The sequence below is a fragment of the Notamacropus eugenii genome, chromosome 7 (assembly GCF_028372415.1).
Source record: "Notamacropus eugenii isolate mMacEug1 chromosome 7, mMacEug1.pri_v2, whole genome shotgun sequence".
NCBI classification, from domain to species: Eukaryota; Metazoa; Chordata; class Mammalia; order Diprotodontia; family Macropodidae; genus Notamacropus; species Notamacropus eugenii.
Window position 1 is genome coordinate 112,315,793 of NC_092878.1, and position 7,129 is coordinate 112,322,921.

General features: G+C 33.0%; 1 non-coding gene across 1 annotated transcript; it reads left to right on the top strand.

The window, feature by feature from the left end:
- Positions 1-427: 427 nt before the first annotated feature.
- On the top strand, positions 428-533 carry LOC140515076 (U6 spliceosomal RNA). Its single transcript, XR_011970838.1, has one exon. It is a non-coding gene; the product is annotated as a U6 spliceosomal RNA (small nuclear RNA).
- Positions 534-7,129: the final 6,596 nt, after the last annotated feature.

Consider the following 7,129-nt stretch of genomic DNA (forward strand, 5'->3'; position numbering starts at 1 on the left):
TCTTCATGTGAGCATCAATACTGACAAATAACAAATCCAAGATTAAAAGAATATTTTAAACATTGTGAATATTGTCACAGATTCATGTAATGAGTTATAGTTTACCAGCCTTACGATGTTTATATGCAGTATCGTGCTCCTATGGAGTTGTAGCATGAGAATGTTCAGAATGTTTCAAATGTTCCATGAGAGCAAAGATAATTGAGAGTTATATATAAATTTAGCAGTTCCTGGTTTTCTCCATCTCTGGGACCACAAATTATGAAATGTGTATCAAAAGTGATTCAAAGATACAACTTTCATTTTCTTTGAAAATATAGTCATCTTTCAAATGACTACAAAAATGTTCACCTCAATGACCTGATAAGGTTACTGAAAGGATCCAATGAGATTACATATTTGAAGCAATTGAAAAGCTAATTACACTGCTTGCTTCAGCAACACATTGGCACTAAATTGGAACATTATAGAGAAGATTAGCATGGCCACTGCACAAGAATGATTTGCAAATTCATAAAGAGTTTCATATTTTTGACGGTAAGAAAGAATACAAAAGCATTCTGTGTTTTTAAAAGGGGAAAATAACAAAATTAATATGGCTTAACCATATCTTCTGAGCCCAAGAGTTTTGAGGTTCAGTGGACTCAACAAATCAACTACCTGCTGTAAGTTATTTATGAATATAAAATGAGACTGGAAACGGGTAGTCTCCAAGTTGCCTTAAAGAGGGGAAAAACAAGTCTTGTTTGGAAAGAAAATAGCTTAATACTCCCATTCTGATTAGAGTGGGTTCAGGCTGTTTATCCTTGGATATCTAATCTGCAAAACAAAAGAAGACAAGTAAAAAATAGAATTTAATCCATAATAATTATGCTAATGATGGTAATCATATAAATTACAAAACTTGGATGTATTTGGGAAAGAAAAAAGGAAATACAGAATTTTTGTCTTCAGTATATTAGAACAGAAAGAATATTGAATATAGAAATAGATGAAATCGGAGTTTTAAGTTTTCCACCAATATTTAATAGTTATTTGACTATGGAAGGGGCAACATAGTATTCTGGATAGGGCAATGGACCTAAGGATAAGGAGATTAGGGTATAAGTCTTATGTTAGACAATTACTTGTGACCTAAAGGTAATCACATATTCACTAAATCCACATTGTAAAAATAAGGGGTGGGGGGAAGGACACTATGAACTCTATGGTCATTTTAACCTCTAAATCCACGATCTCTACTTTTCTTCTAATCTCCAAGTACCTTTCTAGCTCTAAAGCTCTTCTCCACTGATTGTCAGTTTGTCATTCTGATATCCAGTTTTTCATGCGTAAAAGATGGAGTTATAAAAAAGAGAATTAAAAAAAAAATTAAAATGCTAAGAGAGAGAGAAAAAAACTTGACAGGTTTGTTGCTAAGAAGAAAAGATAAAAAATAATACATGTAAATCTTTGCAATCCTGTGGATGCTTTGGTCATATGAAATTACATTAGTCAGTAATTATTCTGACTACTTTAAAAACAATAATAACAGCATCTAAAGAGATAAATTCCACTCTTTGTAGTCAAAAGCAATATAGAGGATACTGAACGAAATTTTTAAGTACATGGATTTTAACATCTTCTCTGCCACTTGCCAGCTGTGTAATCATGGATAAGTCACTGGACAACTCTCGGATCACTTTCCACATCTGGAAAAAAAAGGTGCAATCACACCTTTAATCTACTGAGAATCTGGTGCAGGAGCATTAAAGATCTTATGTATATCTCATCTTCAGGGTTTTTTTTAATCCATATGAGGAAATTAGAAAAAAAATTGTCCCTAAATTTCTTTCCAACTTCAAATATATTGACTTAGTAAAATCGTGGTCTGTCACAATGTGCAGTGCGGACCTCACCAATTTGCCAAAATGGTGCCAGTATTCATATTGCTATAAAAAGAAACCCAAAGAGAGTTGAGGACATGCTTCAATTGGATGCATACACACACACACACACACACACACACACTATATACACATAATCATTTATATTTTCATCAAAAAAATTCTTATTTTATTATCTTGATAACTTCTGTTTTAATATCAGTCTTTTCCAAATTTATCCATTCTCCTCTCCTGACCAATAATCCTATATGAAATTCCTATTAGGTTATCTCTTCTTCTGGCATCCTTGAAAATGATTTCATTTATCATTTATTAGTATTATAACAAATAACATTTATTTCACACCTAGTATATGTCAAGAACTGTGCTATGCATCTTATCAATATTACCTTATTTAATTCTCACAGTCTTGGAAGGTATTAGTATTCTCATTTTACAGATGAGGAAACTGAGATAAACAGAAATTAAATGACTTCCCTAGGTCCTCATAATTAGTCAGTGTTGGTCATTGGATTTGAATTCAGGTCTTTCTGCCTCTAGGATCAATGCTCTGTCCACAGGGCCACCAATGTCCCTTAACGTATTTTTTAAAAGAATGGAAATTTGCTATATGGAGGTCATTTTTAGGTCTTCATGTTTCATGTGTTGTTTTTTTCTTGCACTTTCATGATTCTTTTTTACTCCTTTTACTTTCAAATTCCTCTGGTCACTTAGGACTTCAAGTTGCCATAAGTGATCTCTTGAATTTACTGAGAACTAATCTACTCAATCCTATATTAGCAAATAACCAGTCAACTGAAGGGATGCTTGGGTGCCTCTGTTTGTACCACAATTCTAAAATCACACTTCTCTCTAAAAGTGACATTTCTACCTAGCCTGTCCCTGGCAATTTCTCCATAGACCTGAGGACAGCCTGTCCCATCAAAAGATTTATGTCTTCCTGATACAGTAACCAGTTGCACCTATGGAATTTATTAGTTTGAACCAACTGTGCACGGGTTGACTTGGCAGTGTACCAGGCCATAAAGAGATTTACTATTCACTGACCTATCATATGTATCCTAGCCTTAGACATACTCCCTTAAGTTTATCTTGTCTAACAAAATATTGATGGGGGCAGCCTAGGTATTTAACAGTCAGTACAGATCATTAGTTGACTTAGTGATGTTTCAGGCCTAAAACCACAGTTCTGTGTACCCTTCTTTTTCTGCAGTCTATCTCCCGCTGAACTCTGGGTGAAATTCCTGCACAGTAGATACAAAAAGTGCATGTTTCTTTATGAACTTTAAGCTTTAACCACTCCCTAATCCTGTCCTGAATCACCTAGTTAGCATATGTGGTACATGTTTTACTATAGAATATCTTCTATAAACTTTATCTATGACCCTTTCAAATGGCAGATTCCCTAAAAACTCTTGTCTGATGAAAAGCGAAATAATAAATCCATTCTAACATCAAGAATGCTTGAGTCTGTGAACTCATTCCAGATGGCCCTCCCTTTTACTCTTGGGGAGGTCCCTGAATCCCCCCTCCTTTCCCCAACCTCATCAAAACTACACTTTGGATGCTAGTTTTCTGTAAATATAACATAGACGCACAGTAAACATAGGAAAACGTTTTTTTTTCCACAGAAAATACTTTTTTTTCACAGACATCTCGAAAATTTTGTCTATGACTTAAAATAAGTTAAACCTAAAGCACATTGCTTTATTTATTTTTAACACAGAAGAGAATACTTAGCATTTATATAGCATATTAAGTTTTTCAAAGAGTTTTAAAATACTATTTTATTTTATTTTCTCCCCCTTTTTACAGGTAGATGCCACATTTTGGGGGAAAAACTGCTATTAAATTATTAAAATTTTAGGGTTTTTTTTGAAAGAGTTAAAGGCCATTATCTCTAAACACAATGAATGTGTTCGTTAATGCAAATAAACTTCTTACTCAATTTCTATTATCCAAATAAAACTTGTTACTCAATTTCTATTAACCTTAAAGAAAAATCCCATTGTACTAATGTTGTTTTGTTTCATTTATGAGTACATGCAATAAATATGGGCAGGGAAGGGTGGAAAGTAATTTAAACCATTTTTATCTGTTTTAATAATAACACCATCTACGTTTTTAATAAAACAATGTAAATTCTATTTGCAAATAATGAAGCTTTAAAATGTACAGTTACATCATCACTTTTCTCTGTCAATGTATTATGTACTACCTTTTGTTGAAAAATGAAATCATAAAGTTTGAAATCTAAAACCTAACTGGCTCTAGTGCAGAATCAGAACTATATTTCAGTGGATCAGATAGTGATAATATGGGTATATTTTTTTTCAAGCTTAACTATTTCCCTTGGTTATTTTTTAAAGGAAAACTATGACAGTTTGCTGAAAATAAATGAGAGGAAAATTTTATAGATGCACATGTTTTTCATGCAACAATGCAAAATCTTAAATACTTTTAAAGATGTTGGATTAAAGATTATTATACATAGATCAGTTAATTTGGGATTACAATTTACATGCTAATCAGGACTCTCAGTCAGGAAAATCTGCTAGGGGTCTAGTTGTATAATTATGGGAGCATAGATCGTAAACATTCTCCTTTGTGTTTCTGCCTTTCCTTCAAAAACCAAGCTGATTTATTTTTATATTTATGGTATATTATATGTCCCAGATATATGTTACTACTAAAAGTTTATATGGGCACATTTGTACCCAAATTTTGGACTTTATTTGAGTACGTTTAAAATCATTTCAGGGCAGATGGAAGATTTTCAGTGATTATGATTCTAAAGACTTGCCTCTCATTAAGAAGATTTACAAAATTTTAACTCTGGAATGGGGATTAGATATCATCTACTTCAATCTCATTTTCTAGATGAAGAGACTGAGACATAGAGGTGAAGTAGCTTACCTGTGATCACATGACTGCTATGTCTCAGGATTCAAACCCCTCCTTTCCTGATTACATAACTCTTCCTGTCAAATTATAAGTTTACCCTTTATTTTCAGTTAAGAGCATTGCAAAAGTTGGTGGCCTATACCTGAACCAAAAGACTGTAGACGTATTTCTGTAAATATGCATATATCTCTGTCCACAAACTTGTTTGCAACAGGAATCTTTTTTTTGTCTTAGAATAGGAAAGACAACTTAGTGAAAAATTATATATTTATAACAGAATAAATGTAATTTTCAATAAAAGAAATTCTCTATTCATTAGAAATCAGATTACAGAAGTGAATTTTGCATTTGGAAGTTCAAAAGAGGCTCACAAAATAAATGTATCCTAGCTTTACACTCCTTTATTGAGACTGCAAACAGTACACAACTGCTTACTGTTATTTGGTATTCTGTCACCAGAGGGCCACAGTATATCGGGTTCTCCTTCTGTATGATTTATCTATGTGTTTATTTCCTCATCTGCAAAATGAGAGGATCAGACTAGATGACCTCACAATCGCCTTACTAGATCTTAATTTACTATCCTGTAAACTGGCTTATGTTAATTAACAACGGATATACACACATATTCACACACATACATGCATAATATATGGTGTAATACAGCACAATATTATATATATCACATAATTTAACATAGTATTGCTATGTTATATTGTATCTTCTATCATATTTATTGTATATATTATATGTTGTCATCTTGTTATATTAATTACATCATATTAAATATTTTTATTATGTTACATTGCATTATATTATATCATATCATCTTATCTTATATTATATTATATCTATCCCACTTTTTCTACATCTTCATACCAAATGAAAATAAAGTATCTCAGTTGTTCAGGAATGTGCTTTAAACTGCCTATGTAGTTCTAGCTTTCTTCAAAGAATTGACCATTCTAAAATATTTTCTCCTCCCCTACAAAGCCCCTGTCACCATCTAGAACTTAGCTGTGTATTATAAAAGTTAGTTAATACTGAGAAAGAAAGACTAGGGTTGCTTCTTCATTCCTTAAAAGATGTTCCTTCATACTACAACAAGTTTGGGACTATCACAACTGATTTTAAAGGACTGTTGGGGATGTCATTATGTCATCAACTAGCTTAGCCATTACCCTGATTGCCAACTTGAGATGAACATTGTCACACCCAGTAATCCAGAGGTATGCTACATATTCACCATATTCATTTCTGGCACACATTTACATATCAATTCATTCTTAGCTAATTTAACATCCTCATTTTAATTAGATGATTAAGGTTTGAAGAAGACATTACAGTTATTGCATCAAGAGCTGGAACAGTGTATAATTTCCTAAAATATATGCAGGATCCCTCAAAATAGTTGGCCTTAGCTATCTTTGTAGAAAAATGACTGAAAATTGAATGAATAAAATGTGTCATCTAGGATGTAATATAAAGCTGAGTGAAAAACACATAGAAATGGCTTTTAAATAAATAGATGTGTGTATATGTATGAACACATGTATATATACATATGTATGCATGTGTATTTATAAACTGATACATACATATTTGGTGATATATATATGCATGTGTGTATATAAGTGTATATATATATATATATATATGCATGTGTGTATATAAGTATCTTCGGCAGGTAATGATGATAGACACTGAAATTAATAAGAGTGGAGCCAAGACAGTAGAATAGAGGCAGCAGCTCAGCGGAAATCTCATAATTCTTACGTTGAAATAACTTTAAAATAACAAATTAATTTCTTGAATGTTAGAGCCAGCAAAATGTCAAGGTGAGATTTTTTTTTTCCAGCTGAAGATAACTTGGGAGACTTGGAGAACAAGAGAAGTCAGTCCATGCAGTAGTTTTGACAGTGAAAAAAGAAGCAGTTTAAAGGCATGAAGTGGTGGTCAGAAAGAGTTTGCAGGCAAACATTTTTTACTGAAACTGGGTACAAAGAACTGGTACTGTTGTCAAACATCTTATTCATGTTCAGTTCTGGGCCACAATTCCAGGGGAGAGATGGAAGTTTATGGCTGGCCACAAGAGAGGAAGTATCCTGGTCAGAGCTCCAAGATAGAGAAGAGGACTAGTACTTGCAGTTTCAGGACATCAAGGGCCCTTCCTAGGTAAAGAGCAAGCATAAATCAGTAAAGCAGTGATCATAACTCTCCCAGAAGTTACATTACCTCAGGAACAAGAAAAATGTACAAACCCCCAGAATTAGCTCCAAAAAGAAGCAACAGCATGAAAAAGGATGAAGTTTGGATCAGTAACTCGTCATTCCCGGGTG